Source organism: Schistocerca gregaria, chromosome 3, assembly GCF_023897955.1.
Source record: "Schistocerca gregaria isolate iqSchGreg1 chromosome 3, iqSchGreg1.2, whole genome shotgun sequence".
NCBI classification, from domain to species: Eukaryota; Metazoa; Arthropoda; class Insecta; order Orthoptera; family Acrididae; genus Schistocerca; species Schistocerca gregaria.
In genome coordinates this window covers 723,095,411-723,110,692 of record NC_064922.1, presented here as the reverse complement: position 1 = coordinate 723,110,692, position 15,282 = coordinate 723,095,411, and positions in this window count along the sequence as shown.

Genomic DNA, 15,282 nt, shown 5'->3' with positions numbered 1-15,282 from the left:
TCTCCACGCTACATCCTGTCCGTATCCTTACACATCTGCATAACTACTGGAACCTACACCCATTAGAGCTTGCTTACAGTATTGGAGCCTTCCATATCTCTCTACAATCTCTCTCCAGCTATGAACTCTCCCCATCCCCCTACACAGTTCCCTCAGTTACCAAACTAAAGACTCCTTGATGCCCCAGGATGTATCTTATCAACTGATCATAGTTTCAGTCAGATTTTCTCTTCACCCCATTCGATTCAGTACCTCCCCATTAGTTACTAGAGTAGTAGGGTGCTGGGGCTTCGAGCGCAATTTTGATATCAAATTGAAATGCAAAGTAATTAAATTGATCAATTAATTACCCCAACCACCCCCACTCCCATCCCCAGATGATGTCATCTGTTTTTTTTTTCAGCCTGCACATGGGTCCCAGCCTGCTCCCTCTCTCCACCACATACCCTTCTCGCAGAAATTTCTATTTTGCCGGTAATTTCGAATTTTAGTGGAAATTTCTTTATCCCACAGCTACCACCAGCCCTCCGCCCCTCTCTCCCCAGGAATTCGCGAGAAATTTAAAATGGCGGTGCTCTTTCCAAGACTCGAACCCTGGCCATTCTGGATGGAAAGCCCAAGTGCCCACCTCCACAACATGTAAACGGCTCACGTGCAGGGTAGAGAGGTTCGGTTAGTGTAATTTATTTAGTTTGGTTGGGAAATTGAAGTAAAGTTTGGTCCTAATATCATAATTAATCATACAGATCAGTCCTAATTACACAACTATATGCGTAGAACTACACAAGCACTGCCTAAAATCGCAATATACCTCAAAAATTTGTGATGCCACACAACTGGTGTTATCACGCTGGAAAAAAATTTCGCAATACCACTTGAAACTAGTGGCAGACGCACTGAAACTCTACCCTTCACCTACAAGCCGGTGGGGAAAAAGCTGGGGTGTAAGGTGCTATTTTATTTTATATTCAGCTGACGAGATTCTGGTGTAGGACAGAGAGGAGTTTAATATGTGTACTACCTGTAAACATACAGCTGACGACTGTATCTATCGCTGTTTGACATCAAGAGTTCGCTACAGGCGCCTCCTCCACAATCATCCTGCAGTCCACCTAATCGAAGCCAGTACAGCTACCACAACTGATGGAAAAAATGGATCGCTGTTTAATTTCACTTCAAATTGTCTTGAAAAAACCAGCACTCTTAATGAATGGGTAATAGTGCAACGCATGTTCTGGGGAAAAGTGTCGTCCCAAGTGATCGCACAGGGGGTGGTAGTTGGACGAGTGTTCTCTTTGATGTTCAATCACAGACTGCCAAAATTCGAGGCTTTATCTCCCCTCATTCTTCCCTTCCTACTATCCATCCACCTATAGAAAAGAGGCGGGACAGAAGCTTTTTCAAACAGTCAACTGCTATCGCGAAGCACATCAAGGTTTTTCTGTGGCAACAGCCATCCCCTCACAGTTGCTGGCCACAGACGACCTCCCACCGTACCCCTGTGATCACTGCCTTGAGGCGACAGCCTTTCACCAACACAAAAGGGAAATTTAGCGGTACCACCCCTCCTGCACAGCAGTCGGGAGATCACACTCACTGGAACTTCCCCACACAGCCGTTCTGCAATGGAGAACAAATGTCTTTAATGTCAATGCATATATTATAATCGGATATTTATTATATAAGAGAACACAATTGTGATGAAAATGAATGTCCTCCTTCCTCTGAAATAGCCACAGTCCTTCTTCCTTTAGCTTTGTGAGCAAAATCGGTATAGTTTTTATGTCTAGCTGCAGGATACGATTCGACTTACACATGTCCATCCGGCGTAAAATTGGAGGAAAAAAATACTTCCACTATTTGGCTGTCTGTCAGTACATCGTCCCATATCAACAGCGTCTGCCCCATCCCATCCATGCACTGTTAAGCTGTTGATTACCGCATAATGATTGACTGACACCACTCGGTTGATATGGAGAGAGCATCGGCAAAACACTGGACAACTGCTACTTGTCACTGTGGAGCATAGGAGTAAATCTAGATGTCATCATCTTCAGACAAATATCTGGAAGCATTCCTCAATGTTGCAGACTCGTCCTGTTTCCATATGCTGGGATGCCGTCCACATGTTTTTTTTTTTATTTTTTTTCGTCAGTACGATAACAGCATATCATTTTATTTCAACTACCTCACATGTGTTGTGAATGACATCTTCCGGCTTGGTCAACATCAGAACAGTAATCATGTACATGCCTGCAAAATGAATACTCTATGCTCGCAAAACAGAACACCGAGACATCCGCTACCCCGTTGCTCTGGAAAATCGATATTAACTGTACAGGTCATTACCTTCCGATAGCTGTTGGAAACGCTCTACAGTGCGATATCTTCCACATTTTTTTCAATGGGAAAAATCGCCTCTGTGTTTTATTTCTACCGACCTGTGTGTTGTGGGAGCTGCATAGTTTACACCATGCGATGTTCAGCTTTCTGTGAGAGCCAAAGGATTGAAACGTGTTAATATCGTTTTAGCACCTGATGTGGACATCTAAATCATGGTAAAAGAACAAAGTGTATGGCAGTGTACAAAACAATAGCCGTACACTGCTTGAATGTGTTAGAGCCGAAAAATCATTGTATTAAACTGCTTATGAGGCTCCAATATAGCAGCCCTCTGTTGTGATTGATAGTCTGTTGGATAAAGTCTCACTGCAGTACAATCGACAAAACTTTACGCAGATCTGTGGAAGCGACTTCGAGCCCTGACCGTGGCTACAAAGGGGCGATATGTGTACACGTAATATGCTTGATGTCAACATCCAGATGGTATTTGTTTTGTCAATATGTCGAAAGAGAGAGAGAGAGAGACAGAGGTTCAGTTATAAGGAGTGGTGTAGCTGGTTAAGTTTTGGATGCAGATAGTTAAACTTTGGACGCAGATTTTGCTCATAAAACTAATAGAAATCGACTGTATCTATTCTCGTGGAATAAAGATTTTTTATATTCTTATCGTCTTGATTGTGTGTTTAAAAAAACAGATGTTACCACAAGTCCTGTGTTATTTCGTACTTCCTAACCTCTAATTATAAAATAGACACCATTGTGAAACCTAGAAATGATAGTGTTTTTTTTCCCGACATGTGATTAAATTGCCTGAAACAAGCTATAATGACCAAATTGCTTACAAAACTAGAACACATGAATCTGCTTACAATTAGAGCCTTTAAGACATGTCTGTAGAGGGTGGTTACGGAGCAAAAACGTCAAATGTAAACACACAGATGGTTACGGGTTTCGATGTAGCAGAAGAGTGAGAGACATAGTAAAATCCTGTAGGATGTTCTATTACAAGACAGGCCCCTACGATTTGTTTCGTAGACGCCAGTGTGATATAGCTTCACGTTGGTAAAAAGGGTCTTGCCGTATTGTACAAAACAGTAACGTCCTCTTGAATTATAGGATGTTGCTGCCGAATATAAAAAATGATTATTTTTTCCGATATGTGAGCCAGTGGTGTGAAAGATTGTATTCTCTAACATTAAGCATCCGAAATGTTTGTAATGCACACATGCATGATAGTGTATTTACAGATCTTGTAAGGTTTTGAAGACAGAACAACAACTATGTAAGCTGTGAATATTTTTGGCTTAATGTTGCAATCTTATCACAGAAATACACGCATCTACACAGATCAGAATGTGACAGTGTTACGACTATTGTCAAACGAATGCACCTCGTCTTCAGAAAGTGAAATAATCCTGAACATAACAATGGTAAATTTTAACTAGAATCTTTACAAAATTATTCTTATGACTACATCATGACGTTGGCCAGTGCTATGATAAATCATTCGATTCTGGTTCACAGTTTGGTACTATTTAGGATGACAATCAAGTCTATAGAAGATGGTTAGTTTTGTGACAAGTTGAGCAAAAGGTTACCCAAGGTCGCTTGAGATTACAGTGGACGCAGGTTGGTGAACCAAAAAGTTTACGCCTCTACCTGCGGTATTTACCTTAGCTGCGATGAGCTGTCGTCTGCATAGCTGCTGTCGTCCTCTGAAATTCTGACACGTACTCATCTCTAGTCTCGGAATATGGCGATATGCACGCACATGGCTGGAGCAGCGTGCATATTAAAATGCCCTCCCAGTCCTCGCAAGAACAATTAACTAACTGGCTGGTTCGTTTCTCCATACTTGGAACTCAACGATGCTTCAGCTAATACACTCCTGGAAATTGAAATAAGAACACCGTGAATTCATTGTCCCAGGAAGGGGAAACTTTATTGACACATTCCTGGGGTCAGATACATCACATGATCACACTGACAGAACCACAGGCACATAGACACAGGCAACAGAGCATGCACAATGTCGGCACTAGTACAGTGTATATCCACCTTTCGCAGCGATGCAGGCTGCTATTCTCCCATGGAGACGATCGTAGAGATGCTGGATGTAGTCCTGTGGAACGGCTTGCCATGCCATTTCCACCTGGCGCCTCAGTTGGACCAGCGTTCGTGCTCGACGTGCAGACCGCGTGAGACGACGCTTCATCCAGTCCCAAACATGCTCAATGGGGGACAGATCCGGAGATCTTGCTGGCCAGGGTAGTTGACGTACACCTTCTAGAGCACGTTGGGTGGCACGGGATACATGCGGACGTGCATTGTCCTGTTGGAACAGCAAGTTACCTTGCCGGTCTAGGAATGGTAGAACGATGGGCTCGATGACGGTTTGGATGTACCGTGCACTATTCAGTGTCCCCTCGACGATCACCAGAGGTGTACGGCCAGTGTAGGAGATCGCTCCTCACACCATGATGCCGGGTGTTGGCCCTGTGTGCCTCAGTCGTATGCAGTCCTGATTGTGGCGCTCACCTGCACGGCGCCAAACACGCATACGACCATCATTGGCACCAAGGCAGAAGCGACTCTCATCGCTGAAGACGACACGTCTCCATTCGTCCCTCCATTCACGCCTGTCGCGACACCACTGGAGGCGGGCTGCACGATGTAGGGGCGTGAGCGGAAGACGGCCTAACGGTGTGCGGGACCGTAGCCCAGCTTCATGGAGACGGTTGCGAATGGTCCTCGCCGATACCCCAGGAGCAACAGTGTCCCTAATTTGCTGGGAAGTGGCGGAGCGGTCCCCTACGGCACTGTGTAGGATCCTACGTTCTTGGCGTGCATCCGTGCGTCGCTGCGGTCCGGTCCCAGGTCGACGGGCACGTGCACCTTCCGCCGACCACTGGCGACAACATCGATGTACTGTGGAGACCTCACGCCCCACGTGTTGAGCAATTCGGCGGTACGTCCACCCGGCCTCCCGCATGCCCACTATACGCCCTCGCTCAAAGTCCGTCAACTGCACATACGGTTCACGTCCACGCTGTCGCGGCATGCTACCAGTGTTAAGGACTGCGATGGAGCTCCGTATGCCACGGCAAACTGGCTGACACTGACGGCGGCGGTGCACAAATGCTGCGCAGCTAGCGCCATTCGACGGCCAACACCGCGGTTCCTGGTGTGTCCGCTGTGCCGTGCGTGTGATCATTGCTTGTACAGCCCTCTCGCAGTGTCTGGAGCAAGTATGGTGGGTCTGACACACCGGTGTCAATGTGTTCTTTTTTCCATTTCCAGGAGTGTATGTAGCTGAATGTCAGCCACAGTGAACGCAGTGTTCACACAATGACAAACACTTCACAACTTTGCCTCTTAACCTCCTCAAAAATATTAACTTTAGGTTTTCTTAATTTAAAAATGTTGAAAATATGAAATACAAGGAAATATGATTGTTGTGTCAAGAAAAAAATTTAAACTCATTGTCAGTAATGATCTGTTGCTAACACATAAAAGTCTTAAAATTCACATATTTTTAAACTCAATCGTAAAAATGATTTATTTTTCAGTCTGCCACAGACACTTCTTTCTCCTACCTCTTTAACATGGTTTTTTGAATTCGTCACTTTCTTTTTCATGCATTTCGATGTGCCTCCGTCGAACGTGGAATGACGGTTGGCCGTGTGCCTCAGTGCGTCTCCGCTGAGCATGGAATGACGGTCGGCAGAGAGAAAGGTTGCTGGAGGTCCCAGCGTGTCGTGAATACATGGTTGTCTTTGTTCCATTTCGCATGTGCCTATGGCGACGTTGTACTGGAGATCTATTCTTAGCAGCAGGAACTTATCTTCTTCATTTGATGACTCTTTATGTCGGTTCATCAATGGTCTATTCGTCTCCAGCTTTTCACATGAGCAGTCATCTCCCATCTCTTGGTATGATATTTGAAGATGTTGCAATTTGCCATAAAGAAGATCGGATATTTATACTGTCAGAATAGTTAAATGCAACAATGATCTTGTACGAGAAGGGGTTTGATAAGGTTTCTTGATCTCTTCTGGTCCAGGCTCTTGTTTCTTCCAAATCTTCTGCGTTGCATCTTCCGTTCTTGGCGCATCTTGCTGTCTTCTCACTTGTGTCTTCGTTGTTCTCTGGACCGGGAACTGGAATTGAAGACCTGTTTAATCTCATCATCGTTTGCCCCGTTCTTATGGCATCTTCTTTCAAATTGTTGTGTATCATTTATTATATTCGGTCGTTCTTCTGGATAGATTGGACACCCTTTCATCTTTTTCTTGCTTCGTCCCATGAGTGTTCAGGGATTGTTTCGCGGTTGTTGAATCCCGTATGGTCTGATAACAGTTTCAGTTACATCGAGTTACAGAAGTGCATCTCTTCTTCATATGGTGAATTTAAACACCCGCTCTTCCTTCCTGTAATATGTCCACCTCTGTTCCTGTTCGGTGGACATCCATCATCTCTCCATATGCTGCTTTAAACAGTTCGCGATACAAGTGCAAAGTACCTAACACTTCCGCAAAAGCATTGTTATAACACTTGTATGTGGCTTTCGTATGAATAAAGCTCACTTCTGAGTACATGGTGATGTATTCAGGATGTGTTGTAGCACTCCAAACCCCCCCCCCCCCCTCTTCTCCCAGACGTGTTGTCCTCTTGGACAGTTGATTCCACCAAGGTCTCTTCTCTCGTCACCTCGTAAGGTGACGTACCAGGCACACACACTAGGTGTCCCTTCCTCTCACGCCTAACCGGTCTCCTCAGTCCTGCCGTCGATCTGGCCGCTGACTTCATATCTAATACAATGTTTGTCCCTGATTTGCTTATCTTACTCCTCTTACATCCCCACCTATTCTCTATTTCACATTATATCATCAACTATTTTTTTCTAACCCTTACTTCCTTAAATTGTTCTACAACTTTACAAACATAATTTTTCTTTAGACCGTACAGAAGTTATCAATTACTCTATAAACATGTTTTTCTTATCACTGTTTTCACTTATTCATGATGACGGTTAGTAAGTTAGTGAATTACTTCCACCACCTCATTTTATTAGTCTGACTACAAGTATTTCATATAATTTTTGAGAACGTCGTTGATTCCAACTCCCGAGTCTTTTTCTCTACAACCTCTTCTTTTTTGGCATTACCTGTAACAGAACTTCAAAATATACATCTCGTTTCTTTTCTTTTCCTTTTCAAATGCGTTCTCTATTGTTCTATTGCATTGTTTTAAAGCTTAAATTTTTTTCTCAGTTGTACTTACCCCCTTTCTCCTTTTCCTCGATAGTACACTTTTATGTTCCTTCCTTTTCCCATAGTACTCTTCCTTACTGAAATATTTTCTGGGTTAATCTTACTTCCGACTGTTTACCTCCTTCCACGAAATAAAATGTCTTGCTTAGCTTAATAAGTCAATTCTATTTCTTGATTATTACCTCCTAACGACTTCTTTATATTTATTTCCCTCATATCTTTATTTCAATATCAGTTTGTGGTATTTTCCACAAATCATATATGCTTCACATATTTCCCCAAAATATCTCCTCACTTACTTGCTCACCGTCCTCGACGGAACAAATTAGCCATGGCTATCTTCTTCTTACTTAATTCATTATTTCCTTTCTACTTCTTTACTTCCCTTAGTGCACAAAAATCAACTTCCTTATCCTTTACACTACGCCTATAAAAAAGAATCTACTCTACTGTTTCGTCAAACTATCGACATGCTGATCTCTATCTTCTTCCTTGCATTTTACTCTTTCCTCAGAACACATTTCGTTTGCAGAAGAGTTACTTTAGTTGTTACTTTCCTGTATATCCTTCATAATATCCTTTTACCTTCCTATGAAATTGGTTTTATTTATCTAACTGCGATAAGTACAAGTTAAAAGTTTTATCTGTGTGCATTTTGTTATCTTCCATACTCTTTGATTTCTGGACATTCAGTAATAACTAAATTCTCGTGTGGAGTTACCATTTGTTTTGTTTACCCTTTATACAATTTCAAATTACTCACATGGCGCAAACTCAATAATTTTCCTGTTTTTGGATTAATCAATTCGACTTCATTATTATGGACTACTTTACTCACTTCCATTGGGCCTTTGTATATAGAAAGGAATTTGTTTTCAACGCCGTAACTTTCTTATTGCTTGGTGCTAATTTTACTTGATGTCGATCTTTAACCTTGGGTACAGGTGGGACTTCACTTCTAACTTGGGTATCACTATTGGTGTTATCAATGGTGCTTTATCCTCTTGGGCTACTATTTCTCTCTCCGTTTCGTATAAATGCGCTACATCTTTTACAATTTGTTCATCATCAGTTTTGGTACTACTATCTACGATCACCGTTAATAACTCCTGTTATTCATCATCGGTCGATTCCCAGTCAACTGAATGCCACCATGCTGGTGTTTGAATCCGATTACCCCCTAAACCTACTTCAGAATCTTGCTGATCAAAACGAAGTCTATTTACATGTTTAATTATATAACTAACTTCATTTATCGACTGAATCACTTGTGACTGGTATTTGTACCTTTCATCTCGTCAATTCCGTCTTTCGCCAAGGTTTGGTGGCCTCAACTCGACTTCCTGTACCGGTACATTTCGCGTGTTTTGTCCTGCTGAAGCTTGATTTTCCCAACCTTTCTGCGTTTTAGGCATCTCATTTCCCCCTGAATAACCTGGATTTTGTTGCCAAAAACCTCTAAACCTTCCTGCCTCGTTTGCACGGTGATTATATCTCGGATCGTAGTTACCACTGCTGTGTCCGAGCGGTTCTAGGATCTTCAGTCCGGAACCGCGCTGTGCTGCTGTCACAGGTTCGAATCCTGCCTCGGGCATGGATATGTGTGATATCCTTAGGTTAGTTAGGTTTAATTAGTTATAAGTCTAGGGGACTGATGACCTCAGATGTTAAGTCCCATAGTGCTTAGAGCCATTTGAACCATAGTTACCAACTTAGTTTCTCGGACCAAATCCACTATTGGAGTTCTGCGGCTCATTAAAACCATGATTATTGTTCGATCTCTGTAAGATTCCAAAACCATAGTTATTATTATTATTATTATTATTATACCGTGGGCGATTACCACTCTTTCCAAAACGATTACCTCTTCCTACGTTATTATTGCCATTGTAACTATTATTAAAGCCTAATCGATTGCTGTTATTCCCTCTACCATTATTTTCTCTTACTGCACGTTGTTTCTTCGCGTCATCTTCACTGAAGATGAATTCAGGTTCTCTTAACATCACTTTAAATGCTTGCATATTATCTCCTGTCCTGCCAACCAATGACTGCTGATAACGTAACGGTAACTTCATTGTATACATACGTATCAGTTCCCCATCACTATATGGGTTATATAAACGCTGATTCTTTTTGTAATTTTTTCGAAAAATCTGTTTTTTTTCTCCTTAATTTTCGAATAACTCTTTCTGTAACAATTCATACTTTATTCTATTTTGGGTTTCCGTGGACCAGTATAGCTCAAAGAATGCAGATTTATGTTGCTCATACGATTGACAGCTTGCTGCTGCTCTTACGGTTTCCGCTATTGCACCGTTCATATACCCGCAAATGAGGTCAAGTTTATGTCTAAGTGGCCAATGCTCTCGTAAACTGATCTGGAATTACTTCATAAGCGTGCGCGGATATAAGCCGTTCCCACTTCTTTGTAATGCTGAAATTTTCTGACTGTCAAAAAGTGATATTTGTAAATATTTTCTATTCCACCATACGGCATTTGTGTTTTCACAACATTATCCGTTCACTTCAACTGTGCCTTGTTTTCTTGTAATAGTTCTACCATATTTGGGTCCTGAGATGACAGATTTACGTCCCATCTAGCGTCGTATCTACGCAGTGGTGAGCAGTTGTGAAAACCGTACCGTTCCTCGTGTATCGGACTGAAAGATTCGGTTAAATTTCCCCTTACTTGCGCGGTGTTTTGTTTCACTATTTGATTCATATTGACTTGCGGTCTGCAACCTGTTGTACTATAATCTGGAAATTGAGAGGTTGGTACATGTGTTGTCGCAACTTGCCCTGTTCTCGCGTCACTCGCGTACGTTCGGACGGTCGGCTGCCACTGTCGGAATGTGCCCGTTTACCGTTTCTCGCGCCATTGCCTGTTGTGACTGCACATTACCTGCTTCGCTCACCTGCGTTAACTGTTCTCTTCCTATTTGCTTCTGTTTCGTTTCGGTAATTATTGACGCAACCTCTTGTGCATATGCGACTGGAATCTCATGACTCTTTTGTGTTTCCGCTGCTGCTAAGGAAGATTGCACAACTGACTTGTTTGCTTTTCTGTCCATCACTATGTCGGATGACACCACCGATTCCATTGCCTCACAACTGCTCTCTGTACGGTTCTAGATACAATGTTTCAGTTCTGTACGAAGCTGTTCATACTGTTTCTGGTTTTTCGAGGAGATGTTTTCAGTGCGTGTATCGAATCTTTTTAATGCGGCTCGCGTGATACGTTTTCTAACATTGAGCTCTTCCACGATTAGTTGCGCCTTACCAGACGTCTTACGTGCTAAATTGTCAACTCTTTGATTAACATTAGACGCTGCACCCTGCACCTGGTCAATATCAGAACGCATCTGTTTCTGGTCAGCCATTAACTCACGTGAGTCTCTCGCCTCTCTCTGGATTTCAATAAACTGTTCTTTAACTTCCGTTCGAAGTTTCTGCTGATTTTCGCGAACTTTTTTGAATCCTGTATAAGTTTCTAATTTGACACTACTTAAGGCAGCACTGGTTGCCGATAACCCAGCATCTGTTGCTGTTTTTAAATTCGCCGTTTCTGTCTTTAGATCCGCCATTTAAGTTTTCAATTCTGGTAAGCCTGCATTTGTTTCTAATTCTCTGTATGATAAGCCTGTGGTTGTTTTAAGTTTTAAATCTGCTAACCCTGCATTTGTCTGCTTTACGACCACAGCGAATTGCTTCAGTAATGCGAACACGCTATCTGACTCTTCGCCATCGTCACCTGTCACTATTTGGTATAGATTTTGCCGTTCGCGTCTTTCACGTGGCGTCTCACCGACTTCAGTACATAGTGCGGACGCACTTACACACATTCTTTCTGTTGGAAAATGTCCCGTATGATTTAGATCCACTATTGCTCACCCTCTGATTCTACTTCTCACCCACTACATCCGTCATTTGTTTGTTTTTGTGCATTCTCCGACTGCGATACCAAACGCGAAACTACCACCATTCCATCTGCACTACCACTACGTTCCGTTCCGTGACTCGCACTCAATACTTTTTGTTGTACATCAATCAATATCCTGTCAAGATCTTCAGTTTGCCCTGTCTTCGATAATCTCCGTTCTTCCGCCGTCTCCGATCGTCTAACCAACCTCTGTCTTTCTCGAAATGCGAGAGCCAGAGCTCTTGTCAACATCAAGTTATATGATATGAAATGTTTCAAAAATATCATAGAAAGTTTCTTAGTATATGTACACATCATTAGCAACGCCGTTCATTGTTTGTAGAATTTCAAACCAACTCAACAACACCGTGAATAACTTCGCGCGCGCCACCGAGCTACTTTTACACCAACATAAACATTTTCTTATTTATTAATACAACTTTTCCACACTTTGGATCACACATTTACTGTATTCTGACCACACCACATGCACATTAATTGGGTAACCCCGTCACAAAAATAACACAACAATTTTTTTTTTCAGTTCAGAAAAAAATTTAATTTTCCTTTCTAATTTGACTAACTGCCAGCCAGGCACATCAATTGCCATCCTGGCAGGATCGCCATCTGTAAGGGTTTGAGGACAGAACAACAACTGTGTAAGCTGTAAATATTTTTGGTTTAATGTTGCAATCTTATCACAGAAATACACGCATTTACACAGTTCACAATGTGACAATGTTACGACTGTTGTCAAACAAACGCATCTCGCCCTCAGAAAGTGAAATAATCCTAAACACAACAATGGTAAATTTTAACTAGAAGTTTCTTTACAAAATTATTCTTATGACTTCATCGTGATGTTGGCCAGTACTACGATAAATCACCCGATTCTGGTTCACAGTTCGATACTATTTAGGATGACAATCAAGTCTACGGAGGATGATTTGCTTTATGACAAGTTGAACAAAAGGCTACCCAAGGTCGCTCGAGTTTACAGTGGACGTAAGCTGGTGAACCAAGAAGTTTAAGCCTCTGCTCGCAGTATTTACTTTAGCTGCGATGACCTGTCGTCTGCATGGCTGCTGTCATCTTCTGAAATTCCTAGAAAAACTAAGTAAGCCTTTGCTGATTTTTCCAGCAGACACTCTTCCTATGTTTCTCGTTATGAGAGAAAACATGTACTTGGAATACGGTGATATGCACCCATATGGCTGGAGCAGCGTGCATATTAAAATGCCCGCTCAGTCCTCGGGATGACAATTAATTCATTGGAAGAATCCTATGGAAATGCAATCCGACAACAAAGGAAGTAGGTTACAGTACGCTTGTTCACCCACTGCTTGAATACTGCTCAGCAGTGTGGGATCCGCACCAGATAGGGTTGATAGAAGAGATAGAGAAAATCCAACGGAGAGCAGCGCGCTTCGTTACAGGATCATTTAGTAATGGCGGAAGCGTCACGGACATGATAGATAAACTCCAGTGGAAGACTCTGCAGGAGAGACGCTCAGTAGCTCGGTACGGGCTTTTGTTAAAGTTTCGAGAACATACCTTCACCGAAGAGTCAAGCAGTATATTGCTCCCTCCTACGTATATCTCGCGAAGAGACCATGAGGATAAAATCAGAGAGATTAGAGCCCACACAGAAGCATACCGACAATCCTTCTTTCCACGTACAATACGAGACTGGAATAGAAGGGAGAACCTATAGAGGTACTCAGGGTACCCTCCGCCACACACCGTCAGGTGGATTGCGGAGTATGGATGTAGATGTAGATGTAACTAATTGGCTGGTTCGTTTCCCCACAGTTGGAGCTCAGTGACTCGTCAGCTAATATCTAGCTGAATGTTAGCCGCAGTGAACACAGTGTTCACACAAATTTCTCATCTGCGTCATACATAGCGTTATGTGCACCATTCTGCACTTGACGCCAGTTCGGAGAAGAGTCAACAAAAATTTCGCTGTTGTATTTCTCGCAGCTGAACTGTTTTTTCACCTGGGTTGTTTCGTTCTCCACGTCACGGCTTTTTTCAACCAATAGGAGCGTTCCTCTTATTCTGCGGAAACTCTCTCTGCCAATTGCAAGGGCCCTAACATTAAACTGCATCGAAATCTCGGCACTTTACTGCTTCCTAGGTCGTCTCCACCAATTGGGCGTTTTGTCCGCACTCCAGACGCCCAAAAGTTACATGCGCACATCACATGAGTTCCATTCGCTGTTCACGTGATCAACTGCATCACTGGTTTTGTTTGTGTCCATTTGTAATTCCGAAATACAGTTTTCTGAAGCTTCCTTCTGTCCTATTTCTGGTGGCCCGTTACTTGCTCTCTAGTATGCGTCACCTGTCCGGTCGCTGACTCCCGCTGTGGGACACCCCTAAGAGCTTTTGTGGTGCCCCCAATGGTGCGGCCTCTGCTTCTGCCCCTGCTCGTTTCCACATCAAACATTTCTTCTAGTTGCTTGTTTCACCTTGTGATCAATGACATGCATTATATAGGAGCGGTGTGTTAATACCGTCAATTGAGTGTCATCCGTTTTGCATTACATACTTATAGGCAAATCTGCTCATTACTGCTGAAGTATGTTAGGTGTCACATTCACCTTCCCATACGATGTGTAAAACTCTTATGTAAGGTGCAAAATTGACCTTTATTTATTCTGCCACCTTACATACTTACACTCCTGGAAATTGAAATAAGAACACCATGAATTCATTGTCCCAGGAAGGGGAAACTTTATTGACACATTCCTGGGGTCAGATACATCACATGGTCACACTGACAGAACCACAGGCAGATAGACACAGGCAACAGAGCATGCACAATGTCGGCACTAGTACAGTGTATATCCACCTTTCGCAGCAATGCAGGCTGCTATTCTCCCATGGAGACGATCGTAGAGATGCTGGATGTAGTCCTGTGGAACGGCTTGCCATTTCCACCTGGCGCCTCAGTTGGACCAGCGTTTTTGCTGGACTTGCAGATCGCGTGAGACGACGCTTCATCCAGTCCCAAACATGCTCAATGGGGGACAGATCCGGAGATCTTGCTGGCCAGGGTAGTTGACTTACACCTTCTAGAACACGTTGGGTGGCACGGGATACATGCGGACGTGCAGTGTCCTGTTGGAACAGCAAGTTCCCTTGCCGGTCTAGGAATGGTAGAACGATGGGTTCGATTACGGTTTGGATGTACTGTGCACTATTCAGTGTCCCCTCGACGATCACCAGAGGTGTACGGCCAGTGTAGGAGATCGCTCCCCACACCATGATGCCGGATGTTGCCCTGTGTGCCTCGGTCGTATGCAGTCCTGATTGTGGCGCTCACCAGCACGGCGCCAAACACGCATACGACCATCATTGGCACCAAGGCAGAAGCGACTCTCATCGCTGAAGACGACACGTCTCCATTCGTCCCTCCATTCACGCCTGTCGCGACACCACTGGAGGCGGGCTGCACGATGTTGGGGCGTGAGCGGAAGACGGCTTAACGGTGTGCGGGACCGTAGCCCAGCTTCATGGAGACGGTTGCGAATGGTCCTCGCCGATACCCCAGGGGCAACAGTGTCCCTAATTTGCTGGGAACTGGCGGTGCGGTCCCCTACGGCACAACGTAGGATCCTACGGTCTTGGCGTGCATCCGTGCGTCGCTGCGGTCCGGTCCCAGGTCGAGGGGCACGTGTAGCTTCCGCCGACCACTGGCGACAACATCGATGTACTGTGGAGACCTCACGCCCCACG